The sequence below is a fragment of the Microcaecilia unicolor genome, chromosome 2, assembly GCF_901765095.1.
Source record: "Microcaecilia unicolor chromosome 2, aMicUni1.1, whole genome shotgun sequence".
NCBI lineage: Eukaryota > Metazoa > Chordata > Amphibia > Gymnophiona > Siphonopidae > Microcaecilia > Microcaecilia unicolor.
Genome location: NC_044032.1, coordinates 242,194,579 through 242,213,270, shown reverse-complemented (window position 1 = coordinate 242,213,270; position 18,692 = coordinate 242,194,579). Strand labels below are relative to the sequence as shown.

The 18,692-nt window shown below is 42.6% G+C and overlaps 1 protein-coding gene and 1 pseudogene across 1 annotated transcript in view; both read left to right on the top strand.

The window, feature by feature from the left end:
• APBA1 (amyloid beta precursor protein binding family A member 1) overlaps positions 1–18,692 on the top strand; it is a 294,305-nt gene that overhangs the window by 75,679 nt on the left and 199,934 nt on the right. The gene's annotated exons all lie outside the window — the stretch shown is intronic.
• On the top strand, positions 11,844–11,942 carry LOC115463915 (annotated as a pseudogene).

The window sequence follows — 18,692 nt, the reverse complement described above, 5'->3', positions numbered from 1 at the left end:
GCACGTTTGAGAGGGGGTGCACATATGGGCAGAGAGCGGGTGGGTCATGGACAACTCTTAGCTACACATTTAACATAGAATACTATCACTTATATCAGGACTCGACAAATCCCGGGTGCCAGGTCACCTGGCATCTAGAAATTGCACCCTGGTGCCTGGGATATCATCCGAAAGATTTTCTCTCTCCTTTTGCAGAGCTACCTCAAACCATTTCTGTCAGCTCAGTACAGTGATTGGGCTCTCCATATACTTGCACTCTATGGCGCAGAAAGTTTGGGAAGTCTCACTGGACTTGAAAGCGCAAGACTTCCCAGACTTCCTGCACTGTGGGACTTAAGCATACGGAGAGCCCAGTCACTGTACTGAGCTGAAAGAAGTAGTTTCTGAGGCAAGAGCTGATGCCTGCTGTAAGATAGAGAGCCAGAGAGAAACAGGTACAGGCGGGGGTGGGGGTGGGGGGGGGTGGAAGGAAGATGAGAAAGACAGACTCAGTGAAGGCTGGAGGGGGCACAAGAGAAACTGGATGAAATCTGTGGGTGGGGAGGGGCATAAGAGAGACAGACTGGGTGAAGCCTGGGAGAGGTGGTATGAGAGAGAAGCTGATGGGGATCCAGCCTATGGTGATAGGTGAAACAAAGAGGCAACTACCTTTTTGCTTCACCTATCTAGACTAGAAGGGTTTGTCATACAGCTGACAGCATGCTTTGGGAAGGGAGACTACTGACTTCTGCAATGATTAGCAGAGACACCTCAAGGAACTGATTTACTAAAATTTCTTTGCCCACAAACACAAAAAAGGGGGGGGGGGGAGCAATTCTCAGCGTGACTGTATTTATGATTTTGTCTAGTCAGCAAGTGTAGGGTGCAGGTATGCATTTAATTTTTCTAACCATTTCTTCATTAATGTTTTTTTTAACCTATGAGCTTTTTATGTTTTTTACTTATGAGCCTTGTAATGTACTGATTTATTTTTTATTTTTTCATTTCCTTATTCTGTACATTGGGTCATTATGTGTAATGGCATTGCATCTTTAATGTTTATTGGGATTATTACAGTATGTTTAATTCTCTCCTTTAATTTTAATTTTTACATTTTGTTTTTCTAAGTTATTTTTGGGGCGTATCTCAACATCTTTGTTTTTAAACTTATGGGTGGCATTGTTTTCTTAGATATAATTAAGTTTAATTGTAGGTGTGAGCAAAATACTGATAAAATCCAAATAAGTATATGTTTATTGTTTACATGTATTTTTTGTTTGTAGACTCCAGATGCAATCCTTGCAGCTGAAACAGGATTCATGTTGAATCTTTTTGCACCTATCAATAAGGTTTTTGCATCACACCATTTGTTTTGGGACTTTTTTTGTTGCTTTTGCTGTCTTCATTTCTATTTGCTTGTCGCAAAGGTTTATTGTTGTTCTTTGTGTCCGTGACCTTGTTTTTGAACCTAACACAAAACCAACATCAGACCATTCTCAGCTATAAAAGAGAGTGTAAAGTGTATAACATTAGGCTTCCATGACAGTTCTTTTAAGTTATATCAAAGCTCTGTAGTTAAGGTTAATTGATTCACAAAAAGAGTGATGCTTAGCGCCACAGATCACATCAAGAACATAATTTGATGCAGAAATTCTGTCGTGAAGCTTGTCAACCTCAGATCAGCAGCCATGTGTTGAGTGACCGGACACTGCACATGATTATTCACCAATAAATGAGTATGTCTTATACAATTAAATACATGCAAATCTATGGTGTCTTACACCCACTGATGTCTCTTCTTATTTCTGTCAAGCTGCATGCAGCTGTATAACCAGCACTAAGTTAAGTGATCGTGTATGGAAGGTGCTGAGAACACTGGCATGATAGCTAAGATCATTCCTGCTAGTGCCTACACCCAGAAATTACCCAACCAAGATGAAGATAGAATGAGTTCCTGCCACGGGGATGAACGCAGGTCCTTTGGGCATCCCGTGGAAGTGTAGTGCCAGTTCAAGCTACCTATCCTTTCTTTGTGTTTCTAAGCTAGCTTAGCAATTTTAATAGCACTTAAAAAATGAATGGATATGGTTGATAGCATTGAAATCCCTGTAAGCACTGAGAGGGGAAGTTATCAACATGGGCTACTGTTAAATTGGGTTATTTTACGGTCGGGTTATTTTAGTACACGGGACAGGTAGGGATGGGGGTAGATTACTTGCGGTTACGGGCAGGGATGGGGAGATTCCAGTGGGGACAGGTGACACTTCTGTCCCTGTGCAACTCTCTACTCCCAATGACTACACAACAAAGAAGCCTTAGTGGCTAACTGTGGTCATCTGGCTTTTCCTCTGATTTATTTTACATTTATCCAAGTCTAGAATTTAATTCACAGCACAGTCCCCATGCATACTTCCTACCCACCCCCCTCCTCCCACCCTGTCAGACTGTCATAGTAATGCTTGAATGTTTTCACTTATATACACTGTCAGTTTTTCCTCTGATTTATTTTACATTTATCCAAGTCTAGAATTTAATTCACAGCACTGTCCCCATGCATACTTCCTACCCACCCCCCTCCTCCCACCCTGTCAGACTGTCATAGTAATGCTTGAATGTTTTCACTTATATACACTGTCAGCTAGCACATTTGCTTATTTCCGATCTGAGGAAGAAGGGCAACCTTCGAAAGCTAATCAAGAAATGTATTAAGTTATGTCCAATAAAAAAGGTATCATCTTATTTTCTTTTCCATGTTTTATTTTGTTTGATTTCTATTGATATTCACAGCACAAAAATTCAAATGATGCATTTGATCCTAATGCTACAATATTTCACTTATAATGTGAAAGTCATCCGGCTGCCTCGCAACTGTTTGATCCACTTTTCCCTGAAAGACAGCCAGCTCCAGTTGGGTTATGTCAGACTTGAGTTCTTGTACCAAGTAGAGCACTGCTGAGCCCGGTACTCGGACCAGGTTCTGCTTGGCGGCTGGACAACCCCGGGTTTCACCTGTGCTGACTGCCGTTCCCCAGAGGTTGAGCCCCTAGGTGCGGGCGGCCTGCAGGACTTACGGGACGGAGCTGGAAGGGGGGTGATGAATGTATCGGCCAGGCAGACAGCAGGTCAAGAGAGTAATCCAGGTACAAGCGGCAGTCAGTAGGCAGGAAAGAGAGTAATCCAGGCACAGGCAAGTCAGTAGGCAGGCAAGAGAGTAATCCAGATGCAGGCGAAAGTCAGTAGGCAGGCGCCAGGCAAGAAAGTAATCCAGGTACAGGCGAAAGTCAGTAGGTAGGCGGCAGGCAGAAGGGTAATCCAGTTACAGGCAAAGTCAGCAACGAGGGACCAGTAGATAAGAAGCAGACTACAGAGTTAGAAACACCTACCAAAGTAGAAGCCAAACATGGAGTCCAGGGAGAGCTCAGCTGATAAAGTGCTGGCGTCTGACATCAGCAGGGAGTAGGGGCACAGCCATAGGACAAGAGCAGGGGAAGAAGGAACCGGAAGACCAATAGGAGAGAAGCAAGGGAAGCGAGGCAGAAGAAGAGCAGACCCAGGTGGGTGGAAGCAAAGCAATTAAGGAGCCTGCAACCACCGCTCTCTGAACAAACCCAGACATGGCTCAGACAGTGCCAGTCAAGTGTGCATGTCGACAGGACCCCACGCAGCCTGAGGACGCTGCTTGCATTGAGGTAGGGGATACAACAGGTCACAATGAAATTACCTCCAAATGTAGAAAGCAAATTGGCTACAGTATAAGAGTGAGGGAGAAAATGAAGATTAATGTAGTACTAGTACAAACATGATTAAAATAAAAGGATTGAGAGCATGAAATACACTTAAACGGATTAAAACCAACCAAGGTACATCTAGGCATAAAGTAAATTAGTGCACTTGCAAGGATTGTGTTTGTACGTCTTGTTAAACCTCTTATCTTACCAAAAGTTAATCAGCATCATGGCTAGCAAGAGTACTGTATAATTCTACTCTTAAGATAATCGACCTTTGTTGCTCTGTGGATCACTTCACCCATAATGCTTTGTATGTGAAGAGAGAATTTATTAACAGGGTGCCTGGTTTAAGAGGGCAAGTGTCTGTGTCTTTATTAAATATCCACAGATCAGATTCACTATGCAAAAACGTGAAAACCACAAGACATGTACTGGGAATCAAAGTAGTAGCACACTTAACTGTTCAATAAGGAGGAAAACCCTCATACTACTGTGACAACCAATTGTAAAACCGCACTGCAACTACTAGTCAAGATGCTCACAGTGAAAAAGTAATCATTGGTCAAAAAAACCTCCTGTGAACCACAAAATTCATACCTCAAAAAATGTCATTCACAATGAAGATCAAAATAAATTTCAAAATAAGTCCTCAAAACCGAACACTAATCTCAAAACAATAAATGTGACAATACACAATCGTTCAGCTTAATCCAAAGTCACTTATCTTGAATATTGCACTAAAATCAATCTTTGATCTGTCGGCTCCGTTTAGCGGGATGATTAGAAAATAGTGAGGTCCTTTGCTTCAGCTTCCTCTGGAGACCTTCACTGCACCCTGAAACTGCAAAAGAAAAAAAAAAACTGGTCATAGACAAGTGCTCAAAAATCTTAAAGTCAAACTTAAAGCGTTCTTTTACTGAAAAATGTTGCCCAGTGTGTGCTGGATCTCAAAGACAACGGAAGCTGGTTCCACAGGTTAGCTGTTGATATTGAATAGACAATGAAAGATGTTTTTTGGGGTTTTCAGTTCTTATACATTGGAAATCTTAAATGAAAAATTTAGCTAACGTAAGGTTACAATAGTCCAATTTGCAGAGAAAGAATGAACCAAAATTCTGAAGACTATTTGGTAAGGTACTATTTGGGCAATTCTAAAGGATTTTCAGGCTCTGTTGGGTATGATGAAGATGAAGCATTTTAATCAGACTTGTGGTGTGCAGAAGCTAGATTCTTTGAGAAAGGAACCTGCAGTAATATGTTTTTGAGCACAAGTATTGGTCAGCTTTTGGTGTTATTAGGGAAATGATATTACAAATTGACATGAAGTTTATATATTAGAACATGATTTGAGAAATGTATTTGCTCTTGATTTGTAATTTTTCAAAGCCTATAGTCCTCACATTCAGTAACATCAATGGATTTTTTAATTCTGGATTGACCATCAAGCCGATATAATGTCTGCAGTGTAGACCTATGTCTGGACTCCTTCATCCAATCTATATCATGCTTGTCTTTAATTGGTTAAATACAAAACGGGAACCATCTCAATGCTACATGTGCACAGTTTGGGTAAGCAGAAAAACTGGCGGTGGTGATTTTTTTTTTTTTTACATATTCTCACAGAGTTCTTGTCTCAGAAGATATTTAACTACATCTGTCTTGACTTGGGGACCTAAACGTGCCAGACTTGTTGAGATGGCCTTGTTAAAACAGATCTCCCATTTGTCAACCTGTGCTTGCAGTTCCTGGGACTGGAGGGTAATAATCTCTTGGGTTTAGCAGAGGGCTGCCAACTGTAAGCTCTGACAATCCCTAGTGGGCCTCGTTGGTTCACATTCACACAACTAAACTATAGTTTTCAGGTTTGGCTTTGAAACCAGGCAATAAATTTCAGCTGCAGTTTTAGTTTCAGCCGAAAGTGTTTAGACAGTTACTGTTTCGGTGGAACTCTACTCCCCTAGTAGTGTTAATGATACAGCAAATAGGATAGTGGCCATATGTGAAACACCAAATGGAAACCCCCTTCCTCTCTTAAAGGCATAGGCACATCTGATAGATGTTTTTCTTGCATTGGAAACTAAACATTGCTCAATTTCCATTCTTTGTGGGCTACTGATTGGGATGGAGTGATCAGTAATGAGAAAACTTGAAACCTGTATCAAGGTAGAACTGCTACTCTTTTCAAAAGAGGAAAGCAGTTCTGATGAGGCCAGTAAAGCACTATGAGAATCACTGTACCTGGCCTCTGCTATGAGTAGGATGGGAGAATGTAGGGGTATTTTCCTGCCATCTCACCTTTGTTGGTCTGAGGCCTGTCCAATCCTGAACCAAATAATAAGGATTCTATAGCCGGTGGCCTCAAAACTTCAGATACCATTATAAACCAGGTTTTTGCAATGGAATATTATAGCTACCCATGGTGACTTCAGCCAAGGACAAGTTGTTTACTGCAATCTAGCCTCCATTATCTCCTGGGAAAGTGGAGGAGCTGACTTCACAAAGACAAAAGTCTCCAGGAGTATATGTGAATCAAGAGGGAGTTTGCTACATCAGACTTGTGACTGATAAGAGTTTCTTTGCTGATCACAAGGCCTCTCTTCATGACAGAAGTACACAGTTTGTGATTGGTCCATAGGTATCACCTGAGCGAGAGGGATGCCAATGTTGGACAGAAGAGGAAGAAAGAAGAGCAGAAGGCAAAGAAGATTTGTTGGAGGATAGATAGATCTCTCTGAGGTGCTAGAGAGAGACTGATTTCCAAAAACACAAGTGAACTGAATTCCTTGTAGTAAAAGCTGACAAGGTCAGTTCCGCTGCAGCTCTGTAGCTTCCCTAAAGACTGTGAACCTGAGCACAGAGCAAAGACCTTGGATTATATTCGTGGACTGGGATAGACTTGCAGAAAACTCTGCTAGAGTCTTCATGGAAAAGTATGATTCTTCACCACACTGGAGGTCTGCAAACTACAGAGTGCATGGTGAGATAAGTTGGATTTATTCCTGTGGTTCAAGGTATAGATAGTCTATGGTTTTTGCCTGTGAAGGACTAGTTACTCCCAGGATTTGTGGTCAGTGGTATAACTTGCTGCTAAGTATTTAATCTACACAAGATAAATATTGGTTGCATAATCACTCGTACATATAGTTTTATTTAGCTATTTTCATATATCTCTTGGTAATCTATATTTTTGTAGTGCACAGGTATATTTTTGTTACTTGCTTTGCATTGCCATATTGTTATTTTTATATCTATAAATAATATAATTCATTTTGGCATTACTGCTTTCATTGGTAGTCAGCCTGACAGGAACCTAGGGGACAAATAAGAGGTACTTTTCATTCCCTTGAAATGTGTCCAGAATATTTCTGTGCCAGCCTATGTACCTGACCCTACAAAAATACCATAAACAAACAGAAAAGCAGAATAAGGTCAAAAAAGTTTATTGGAACAATACCCGACGTGGTCACGTTTCGCCCTCAGGCTGCATCAGGAATAAAACTAAAAACAAAATAAAATTCAATAAGACCATACATACAAATAATATAACATTCTGCTTCCAAAACCAATGTGAAATATACTATGCTAGAAACATATATAGATCATCACCATACATTTAAATGTTTGTTTATGCTTTTGTGCAAGCAGTTTTGTGCCTTTTTTCTTTGCTTTGTCCCTTGAAATGAGTCCAGAATATTTCTGTGCCAGCCTATGTACCTGACCCTACAAAAATACCATACATACAGTATAGGCCAAGGTTTGGGAACTGCCAGGGTATCCCTCACTAGTCAGCCCAAGGATGGGTTGACTGAACAGTAAAGTGGCAGGTTTGTGTTTTCATGGTTGACAAGAGGTCTATTTGGGATGTTCCTCAAGACTGAAATGTGTTGTACAGAATATCTCAATCCAGGGATTACTTGTGGGGCTGAAAAACACTGTTGAGCTTGACTACTCCATGCCAAAGAGAGCTGTTCATCCAAGCAGTATATGAAGGATAGGCATCCTACTGATTATGGGAAAAATAGCTACAGATGGGCAATGTTTCTATATATTTTCATCAGTATGCAGAGATAGGTTTGCTATTGAGAAGGCAGATACATATAATACATTGTGCAAATCCATTATTCTGCATTATTGTAGATTTTTCTTCAAAAAAATGGAATGATTTGGTCATTTTATTTAACAGCTACATATCTGTGATGTATAAACCAGCTCCAGTTCAGCTATTTGGAGGATGTCTTTTGCCATGAGGTGTGAGAACACAGCCATTATGACCAAACAGGCTTTTAAACTGTGACGGTGATTTTATAACTAGTCTCCTAACTTATGTAGTAGGTAAACGCAGGAATTGTACATATATTTCCCCCTTCTAAAATTGGTATAACATTCTCTTTTAAAAATGATCCCCCTTCCCCAATTTTATTTTCCTATTTACGCATATAAAATATGAATGCTTGCATGCCTTGTAGGAGTTGTAAATGTGTGCATATATCTTGTGAGGTTATTTGTAACAGGGAGCCCCCTGGACATTGTCATCTATTGGTCTGTGCAGACTCGGGTGGGTATTACAGTAGCAGCAGCCAATGATGTGGCAAGTTGGCATGGAGCAGAGAGGCATGACAGGAAAGGCGGGGCTAGGGTTCTGTGAATTTCGCAGATGCTAAAATAGAGTTGCGGCTTGGAAAAGTTTGAGAAACACTGTCATAGAGAAATTGTGTGAATCAAGTTGATTTGGGGAAAATGAAGCAGGCAGGGTTTTTATCAATTGCAGTGAACTGTGAATTCTGGAAATGCTTGTTGGATTTTATATTGGAATTGAATTCTTCAGGGACCAAGAACTGTAATGTGGAATGCTGGATAATAATTTTTTGAGTGAAGGGTGGAATTTTTGGGTTCTCATTCTGCTGTCAGTGTTCAGTTAAATAAGCTAAACTCTGTTTCCAGCTTTATGTAACAGACTGACCGGCTTCTTAATTTCCAAAACAATTACGGAGCAAGTGAACACAAACATAGAAATTACTGTAAGATGAAGTGAACTTAAGAATAATTGAACAGAGTCTCTGGATTTGTATACCTCGGGAATGTCAAAGTCATGACTAATGATGGGATGGTATGTCAGCCGCACATTCATTGATGGGCCACACTAAAATGTTCGTCCTCCCTGTTCTCCTTCTTACAATTACAGTGGTGGAAATAAGTATTTGATCCCTTGCTGATTTTGTAAGTTTGCCCACTGACAAAGACATGAGCAGCCCATAATTGAAGGGTAGGTTATTGGTAACAGTGAGAGATAGCACATCACAAATTAAATCCGGAAAATCACATTGTGGAAAGTATATGAATTTATTTGCATTCTGCAGAGGGAAATAAGTATTTGATCCCCCACCAACCAGTAAGAGATCTGGCCCCTACAGACCAGGTAGATGCTCCAAATCAACTCGTTACCTGCATGACAGACAGCTGTCGGCAATGGTCACCTGTATGAAAGACACCTGTCCACAGACTCAGTGAATCAGTCAGACTCTAACCTCTACAAAATGGCCAAGAGCAAGGAGCTGTCTAAGGATGTCAGGGACAAGATCATACACCTGCACAAGGCTGGAATGGGCTACAAAACCATCAGTAAGACGCTGGGCGAGAAGGAGACAACTGTTGGTGCCATAGTAAGAAAATGGAAGAAGTACAAAATGACTGTCAATCGACAAAGATCTGGGGCTCCACGCAAAATCTCACCTCGTGGGGTATCCTTGATCATGAGGAAGGTTAGAAATCAGCCTACAACTACAAGGGGGGAACTTGTCAATGATCTCAAGGCAGCTGGGACCACTGTCACCACGAAAACCATTGGTAACACATTACGACATAACGGATTGCAATCCTGCAGTGCCCGCAAGGTCCCCCTGCTCCGGAAGGCACATGTGACGGCCCGTCTGAAGTTTGCCAGTGAACACCTGGATGATGCCGAGAGTGATTGGGAGAAGGTGCTGTGGTCAGATGAGACAAAAATTGAGCTCTTTGGCATGAACTCAACTCGCCGTGTTTGGAGGAAGAGAAATGCTGCCTATGACCCAAAGAACACCGTCCCCACTGTCAAGCATGGAGGTGGAAATGTTATGTTTTGGGGGTGTTTCTCTGCTAAGGGCACAGGACTACTTCACCGCATCAATGGGAGAATGGATGGGGCCATGTACCGTACAATTCTGAGTGACAACCTCCTTCCCTCCGCCAGGGCCTTAAAAATGGGTCGTGGCTGGGTCTTCCAGCACGACAATGACCCAAAACATACAGCCAAGGCAACAAAGGAGTGGCTCAGGAAGAAGCACATTAGGGTCATGGAGTGGCCTAGCCAGTCACCAGACCTTAATCCCATTGAAAACTTATGGAGGGAGCTGAAGCTGCGAGTTGCCAAGCGACAGCCCAGAACTCTTAATGATTTAGAGATGATCTGCAAAGAGGAGTGGACCAAAATTCCTCCTGACATGTGTGCAAACCTCATCATCAACTACAGAAGACGTCTGACCGCTGTGCTTGCCAACAAGGGTTTTGCCACCAAGTATTAGGTCTTGTTTGCCAGAGGGATTAAATACTTATTTCCCTCTGCAGAATGCAAATAAATTCATATACTTTCCACAATGTGATTTTCCGGATTTAATTTGTGATGTGCTATCTCTCACTGTTACCAATAACCTACCCTTCAATTATGGGCTGCTCATGTCTTTGTCAGTGGGCAAACTTACAAAATCAGCAAGGGATCAAATACTTATTTCCACCATTGTACTTAGGAGTCGATGGGCTGCATAAAAATATTCGCCCTCCCTGTTCTCCCCATTAAAATTACTTAGGAGCCAAATTTATATTATGTAATTAACCAGATGTTAAATTTAGAATGAGCGTTAGCTACTACGAGCCAGGCCACATGTTTGACTCATAGTTGGTATGAGTCCTTGTTGGAAAACTTCAGGTGTTAAAAGATAAATGCAAGCTTAACACAGAGCCCTTTGTTTAAAATGGAGATTTAGCGCTTGGGGCCAACCATTTCCACAACAGGTGAGAATAATTACATCCGAATTGGGAAAAGGAAAACAATATCCAATCAGAAATTTGTGCAATATCCACAGTTACGCTATTTATGACCTGTTGGATCAAAAGTTACTCGTCATTGTCAGGCCCCAGAGTTAATCCTTAGAGCCACAGGTGACGGGGTGGCAGCAGAACCCCAAAAAAGCTGTAAGTACAGAACAGAGGTTTTTATTTTACTCCCCTGTTCTTACCCTGCTCCCCTCTGTTTTATTCCCACTGGGTTAGAAAAAGTCACTATGAGGCATATTTTCAAAGCACTTTGGGAGGCTAAGTTCCATAGGTTTCTATGGAACTTTGGGAGGCTAAGTGCTTTGAAAATGAGCTTGTATGTCTGTAAGGATTTTATTTATTTATTTTTATTTTGGAACTATGTCAAAGCTAAACTTTTTTCCTCATGTGCACAACATGGAACCTTCAGTACAAGTAACCAATGAGAGCCAAGTTCTCAGACTGCATGAGTTATTTTTGAGGGAGGGAGAGAGGGGTGAGGGGGAAGATATGGCTTCAGGTCAACTAAGTCCAAAAGAAAGTAGAAATATTTTGACTACTAGGGTACAAAAGGACTTGCAGGCAGTGAAAGAAAACCTTCCTCAGACATCTCACAGTGGCAGAGTTTCTAAACCTGCACTGAATGTGGGGGGAGGAGACGATTGCTGCCATGTGGGAGAAAGATTTAGGTTTCTGAAAGAACTGGTTAAACTCGGATTGCTGATTGTAGAAAAAGCTCTTTGTGGTTGCTCATTTCCACCCAGTAGTTTTGGTTGCTGCTGCTGGAAGGGCCCTCTCCCTTTATGATGTGCTGTGCACTGCTGACCTTTTCATTGCTTTGAAGATATTATGGCAAAGGCACTGCACTGGATGAGGCATTTATCTGTTCAGCCAGTTCCCAAGGGAGTTAATGAGGATGTAAACAGAGCGTACAGCATAATTGCTACCTGACTAAATAAAAAGTTTCTTTTTAGTGCCACAATTTGGCATTAACATTTTTTTCTCATATTTTTTTCAAGCCCTGAATGTTCAATATGTTTCCCCTCCCCCCATGAGATTATAGTGCATTTTGTGCTTGTTATGACAGTGCATGTACTAAAAGTGGAATGATACAGAGAAGATTAGCATGGCCCTAATGTGTCTGTTACACATGAACTTTACTATACCATAATATCACTCTGTATCTGTCATACCAGAATGGCGATCGCCTCATGGTACTATGTAAGCCACACTGAGCCTGCAAATAGGTGGCAAAATGTGGGATACAAATGAAATCAATCAATAAATAAAAAAATAAACAAGTGGTCTACATCATAAAATATATAAAACATTGCTCCAGTTTCAGCCCTGGAGAAGAGAGAGAGAGCTCTTTTCATGAAGCCTTGTAAAAAACAGTTATATTTGATAACTGGTGAACAGCTATATGCCATGATATCCCCAGGTTCTTTCTAGGAAGTAAACAAATGTTTAGTTAGTGTTATAATTGATCCATATTTCTGTTACCTGTTATTGTTTGCTGATTGCAATCTTTTGTTCCACTGTTAGATATTTAAAAGACAATAAACAATATTTAGTTTATTGCATCTCTGGACTGATAAAAAAAAATCCTTGTGTTTTGTGTGTTGGGTCTGTGAGCTCTTTCTGGGAACTGTGAGACCACTGGGAGTGTGGCTTCAGTAACCTAGAAATCACTGGGGATATTTTGAGAGTGGGAGACCCACCCAGAGGTGGTTCTGACCCAGTCAGTGGGAGGAGGGTGCTTGTGTAGAGCACAAGAGGCAGGTGCAGGGGATAGACCCTCTAAGTGGTTGCAGGGTAACCCCAGGTGGGTGGCTAGGCATTTCGTGACAGGTAGGAATAGGATCAGAGGAACAGGTATTCAGTTTGGAGGAGGAAAGAAAAGGTGCAGTTTCCTCTTCTGTGATTTCAGGAAAAAAAGAAAAGGAGGCAGGGGTTCAAAGAGGGTTGGAAGGATAGGTGGAGGTGACTTGGTTGAGAATTCAAGGTTAATCCTGTGACCCTTATCATGAAAGTACTCAGCCAGAGTCTGGGGAGAAAGTGAAGGTAAAGGCACTTTGAGGAGAGAGTTCATTGTGGCAAAGAGACACCAAGGGTTTGAGTCAACTGGATGTAATAGTCCTGTTTGGCAAGTGAAAGAGCAGACTGGAAGGAGGTCAGTAAGAATTTGAAATGTATTATTTCAGCCAAAGGCGTTAGGCAGATCAGGCACAGGAATGTAGGCAATGGGAGGAGCGAGAGTATCCAGATCAGAGGAGAGAATAGTATTATAGGAAGAGTCAGCCTCATTGACAGACTTGGATAACATAGTGTTTGACAAGAGGTTTGAAACAGTAGAGGACAGAGTAGAAGAGTCAATAGCCTGAAGATTCCTAAATGTATTAGTGGAGATTGGACAGGACTAGGGGGGAGAGCAGTGGCGTTCCTAGGGGGGGGCGGTGGGTGCGGTCCGCCCCTGGTGCACGGCGCTGGGGGGGGGGGGGGGCCGCGCGCGCCTGTCCTCCGTTGTTCCATGCTTCTTCTCTGCCCCGGAACAGGTTACTTCCTGTTCTGGGGCAGAGAAGAAGCATAGAACAACGGAGGACAGGCACGCGCGGCACCCCCCCCAGCGGCGTGCACCCGGCGGGGGGGGGGGGGTTCCTTCACAGGGGTCTGCGCTGCATCGGGGGGGGGCAGCCCCGGGTGCCAGCCCCCCCAGGAACGCCACTGGGGGAGGTTGTTTAATGTGAAAGTTATCAGATGATGGTCAGACAGGGGAAGAGCAGGGGCACAGAAACTGGAGAGTGAGCAGTTAGAGAAGAAGGTAAGATCAAGACAGTGGCCATTCTGGTGAATAGGGGTAGAGGAGCACAGCTAAAGACTGAAAGAGGATGTTAAAGCAAGAAACTGAGAAGCATAAGAGTCAGAGGGATCATTAGCATAAATGTTAAAATCCCTAGGAATGAGGGAAGGAGATGAAAGTTGAAGAAAGAAGGAAAGCCAGGCGTCAAAGTCAGTGAGAAAGGAAGAAAGGGACTTATCAGAGGGTTGATAAATAGCATTTACTCAGAGAGACAGAGGAGTGAATAGACAGATGAAGTGAACTATGAAGGAAGAAAAGCAGTGAGACTGAGGTGGAAGAAGATGCTGAAATCTACAAGAGGGTTTCAGTAATAGCCTGAGACCACCTCCACGGCCAACCAGGCAAGGAGTTTGGGAGAAAAGGTAACCTCCATGACACGGCTGCATCTGAAGCAGAGTCTTCACGTCAAAGCCAAGTCTCAGTCAGGGCAAGCAGATGGAGAGTACGAGAGATAAAGAGCTTGTGTATGTAGAAAAGTTTGTTGCAGACAGAGCAGGCATTCCACAGAGCAAATGAGAAAGGCAGAGAAGAAGGGGAGAGGAACAGAACTTAGATTGGAGACATCACTGTGAGACTTGCACAAATAGGATGAGAGCTGATGTGGAGGACCAGGATTGGGATTGATATCCCCAGCAAAGAGCAAGAGAAGGAGCAAGAGAGTACGGAGAAGAGTAGGAGACACATGATGACAGCAATGAAGATAAGATGTACTTAGAATGAAAATGGTTTAATGAAAGGAAGGAAATGTTAAAGGTTGAGAGCTGAGAAGAAGGGGCAAAACAAAAGGGATGGTTAGATGATGAAAGCAGAAGGTGGACAATGTGTTTCTGCAGTGGTTTCAGATGGAGAAGGAGATTGGAAAGGGAAAGTATCAAGAAGAGGAACTGTACTGGAGCTATAAGAAATAGTAGAGAGAAAATACAAACAGTATAGAGAAGATTTGGCACCAAGAGCGAAGGCCCTGGGTGGATTGGGGTGGACCTGGGAGTCACCCCGGACTGGGCTTTGAGGATATGTAGATGGCCCGCAAGTCCTCCACAGCACGTCTCAGCTGTTTTAAGCACATCAGATCTTGACTAGCTCAACCCTTATTGCTATTGTGGCTTTATCTCCGGATAAGCAGTGGTTGTTAGATTTATTTTTTGGACATAGGGAAGAACTTTAAAACCAGGTGTGACCCAGTTGGGAGCTACTTTTTTTTTAAATTTTCTTATCTGTTCTTGTAAGTGTATCATCCACTTTAAAAGTTGTATGTATTTTTGAGCCTGCTCAACTTGCTACTTTCTTTGGCTTCTAAGCAGGTTGTAGCTAGCGCCTTCTTAATTGTTGAGGAATGTGTTAATATAGGGTCCCTTTTACCGCTCACTAAAAGGGAAGTACCGCTGGGCTACTAGAGCAGCCCAGCAGTAGTTCCCTACCCCAGCATGCGCCATTCCGGCGCTACAAATATATTTCAATTTTTGTAGTGCCGGTGTGTACCCGGCGGTAATTACTGCCCAGTTACCGCCGGGTTAGTGTGGGAGCCCTTACCCCCACCTCAATGGGTGCTGGTAAGTTCTCCCCCTCCCGAAATGGTCGCATGGCAAGTGGTTCACTTCCTGCACAGTCATTTCTTTAAGAAAAGGGAAACCTGCCTTTTACCTGCTACATAAAAGGGAGCCTCGGTGCACGTCAAAAACACGCACTGATGCCAGCGCAGGCCCCCTTTTGCCACAGCTTCGTAAAAGGACCCCATAGTTAATTCATCTAGCAGATTTATAGTCATGTCTCTTTCCTTTCTTGTGTTATTCCTGGATTGTTCTTATGAATCCTCCTATTTAACATAGTAACATAGTAGATGACGGCAGAAAAAGACCTGCACAGTCCATCTAGTCTGCCCACGATAAACTCATATGTGTATACCTTACCTTGATTTGTACCTGTCTTTTTCAGGGCACAGACCGTATAAGTCTGTCCAGCAGTATTTCCCGCCTCCCAACCACCAGTCCCGCCTCCCATCACCGGCTCCGGCACAGACCCCGTATAAGTCTGCCCTCCCCTATCCTAGCCTCTCAACCACCAACCCCTCTTCCCCCCGCCACCCAATTTCAGCTAAGCTTCTGTGGATCCATTCCTTCTGCACAGGATTCCTTTATGCCTATCCCACGCATGTTTGAATTCCGTTACCGTTTTCATCTCCACCACCTCCCGCGGGAGGGCATTCCAAGCGTTCACCACCCTCTCTGTGAAGAAATACTTCCTGACATCTTTCCTGAGTCTGCCCCCCTTCAATCTCATTTCATGTCCTCTCGTTCTACCACCTTCCCATCTCTGGAAAAGATTCGTTTGCGGATTAATACCTTTCAAATATTTGAATGTCTGTATCATATCACCCCTGTTCCTCCTTTCCTCCAGAGTATACATGTTCAGGTCAGCAAGTCTCTCTTCATACGTCTTGGAACGCAACTCCCATACCATCCTCGTAGCTTTTCTTTGCACCGCTTCAATTTTTTTAACATCCTTCGCAAGGTACGGCCTCCAAAACTGAACACAATACTCCAGGTGGGGCCTCACCAACGTCTTATACAGGGGCATTAAAACCTCCTTTCTTCTGCTGGTCACACCTCTCTCTATACAGCCTAGCAACCTTCTCGCTACGGCCACCGCCTTGTCGCACTGTTTCATCGCCTTCAGGTCCTCAGATACTATCACCCCAAGATCCCTCTCCCCGTCCATATCTATCAGGCTCTCCCCACCTAACACATATGCCTCCCTTGGATTTCTACTCCCTAAGTGCATCACTTTGCATTTCTTCGCATTGAATTTTAATTGCCAAACGTTAGACCATTTTTCCAGCTTCTTCAGATCTTTTTTCATGTTTTCCACTCCCTCTGGGGTGTCCACTCTGTTGCAAATCTTGGTGTCATCCGCAAAAAGGCAAACTTTACCTTGTAACCCTTTGGCAATGTCACTCACAAATATATTGAACAGAATGGGCCCCAGCACCGATCCCTGAGGCACTCCACTACTCACCTTTCCCTCCTCCGAGCGAACTCCATTCACCACCACCCTCTGGTGTCTGCCCGTCAACCAGTTCCTAATCCAGTTCACCACTTCGGGTCCTATCTTCAGCCCTTCTAGTTTATTCAAGAGCCTCCTGTGGGGAACCGTGTCAAAAGCCTTGCTGAAATCTAAGTAGATGACGTCCATAGCACGTCCTTGATTTAATTCTCCTGTCACCCAGTCAAAGAATTCAATGAGATTCGTTTGGCACGATTTCCCTTTGGTGAAACCATGTTGTCTCGGATCTTGCAACTTATTGGCTTCCAGGAAATTCACTATCCTTTCCTTCAGCATGGCTTCCATTACTTTTCCAATAACCGAAGTGAGGCTTACCGGCCTGTAGTTTCCAGCTTCTTCCCTATCACCACTTTTGTGAAGAGGGACCACCTTCTATTTAAGTCTTGGATTCCCACTATTGTGGACTTGACTAATTATTATGCTTTACATTTGATTGTAAGTTTTTTTAATTTCATTTGATTGCTAGGGCATATGTTACTTTTCTGTACAAGATTCTATAGTTGATTTGTTAATTCAAAATCTTATAAATAAAAACATAATTTAACAAAGTATACTTCTTACTAAAAAAGTAGTTTTAAGAGCTGTACTTTATTACTTTTATTGAGTATTTTTTTATATGACTTTCTACTTTTACTTCACTATTTTTGAAGCCATTACTTTTTACTTAATTACCTTTTAAAAAGTAATGATCCCATCTCTGCTTAGCGAGTATGGAGTAGATTCCATGGGGGACAAGTGGGTTTAATTTCTGTCTCTGTGCAAAACTCTTTGCAACTCCTTGTGGCCCTGGGCATGTCAGTTAACCCTTTATTGCCCCAGGTACAAAAATTTAGATTGTGAGCCCTGTAGGGACAGAGAATGTGCCAGCATATAATAGATAAATGGCCTTTCTTGTACCATAGAAAGGTGTTGTATCAAACACGTTAGCCTTATCCTTATTCAGGGCAGCTGCCCCTTTTGCCCATAGGTTAAAGCAGGTCAGCAGAGAAAACAATACTTGCTTTCATGCGATGCACATGTGGGCATTCCCGGGCAAAGACAGTGCAGAATCAGCATGATTGCACTGCATTCATATACCTTGCTTTCTACTGGCACGCACACATGCACACAGTTACTCTTGCATCGGTGCTGGTATAATTTTGTACAGTTTTTAGGTAGGCTATCTTTTTTTAAAAGGCAGCTTGGCCACCTGGGTACTTTTTCTATGCAACTGTCCTGTTATAATATTGCCCTTATCGGGCTGACCTCTGGTGTTATGCATGGGTTACAGCACTGTCATTTGCAGCTGAATAAAATGAATTCTGGCCGTTTTCTCTTGTTCTCCTTTACATCACTAAAGAATCATCTGGCCTTTTACTTTTTGACAGTAAGGGGGTTTAAAATGGTTTTAAAATTGCTTTCCCAGCCCTGTTAATTCTTCTGAGCATTGCAGGCTAACGTCTGCTGCCTTCGTTTTGGTGAGACCATGCAGTTGCCTCAGGAGTATGGATGGGCACCCTGCTGGATTGATTGGTTTTCTTGCTCATTTATTTTTTTTGGAGCAGTACTTAGCACTGGGTTTTCTCTGCAATAGCTTGAGTCTCTTTTCTGGTCAATGTTCTTTCTGTGGGTTAGCTGACATGATATGCCTGAAGCTGTCTCTGTGATTCATTAGTTCCTCTGCATTGATCAGATCTACGGCCTCCTCCCTGTTCATGTAAGGCAATTTTTTAAAATTTGCCATACTGTCCTGTTTATGCCATCTGCAGGCAAGAGAAATCTTATTTTACTGCTGTTACCCAGTATCTTGCTCCGATCAACAAGAGGCTGGGTGCCAGTTCTGCTTGGTTGCTGTATTTGCTCTTGGTAGTCTTCAGAATCTCAGATATTCTCTGTTGTTCTACTTCTCTTTGTCTTACCTTTTGAAAAAATGAATTCAGTCAACATGTTTTTTTCTGCTTCCCACAGTGAATTTTAAAGACCCATTACTCATTGTAATTTAGTTTTCTTGTCTAGTGGAG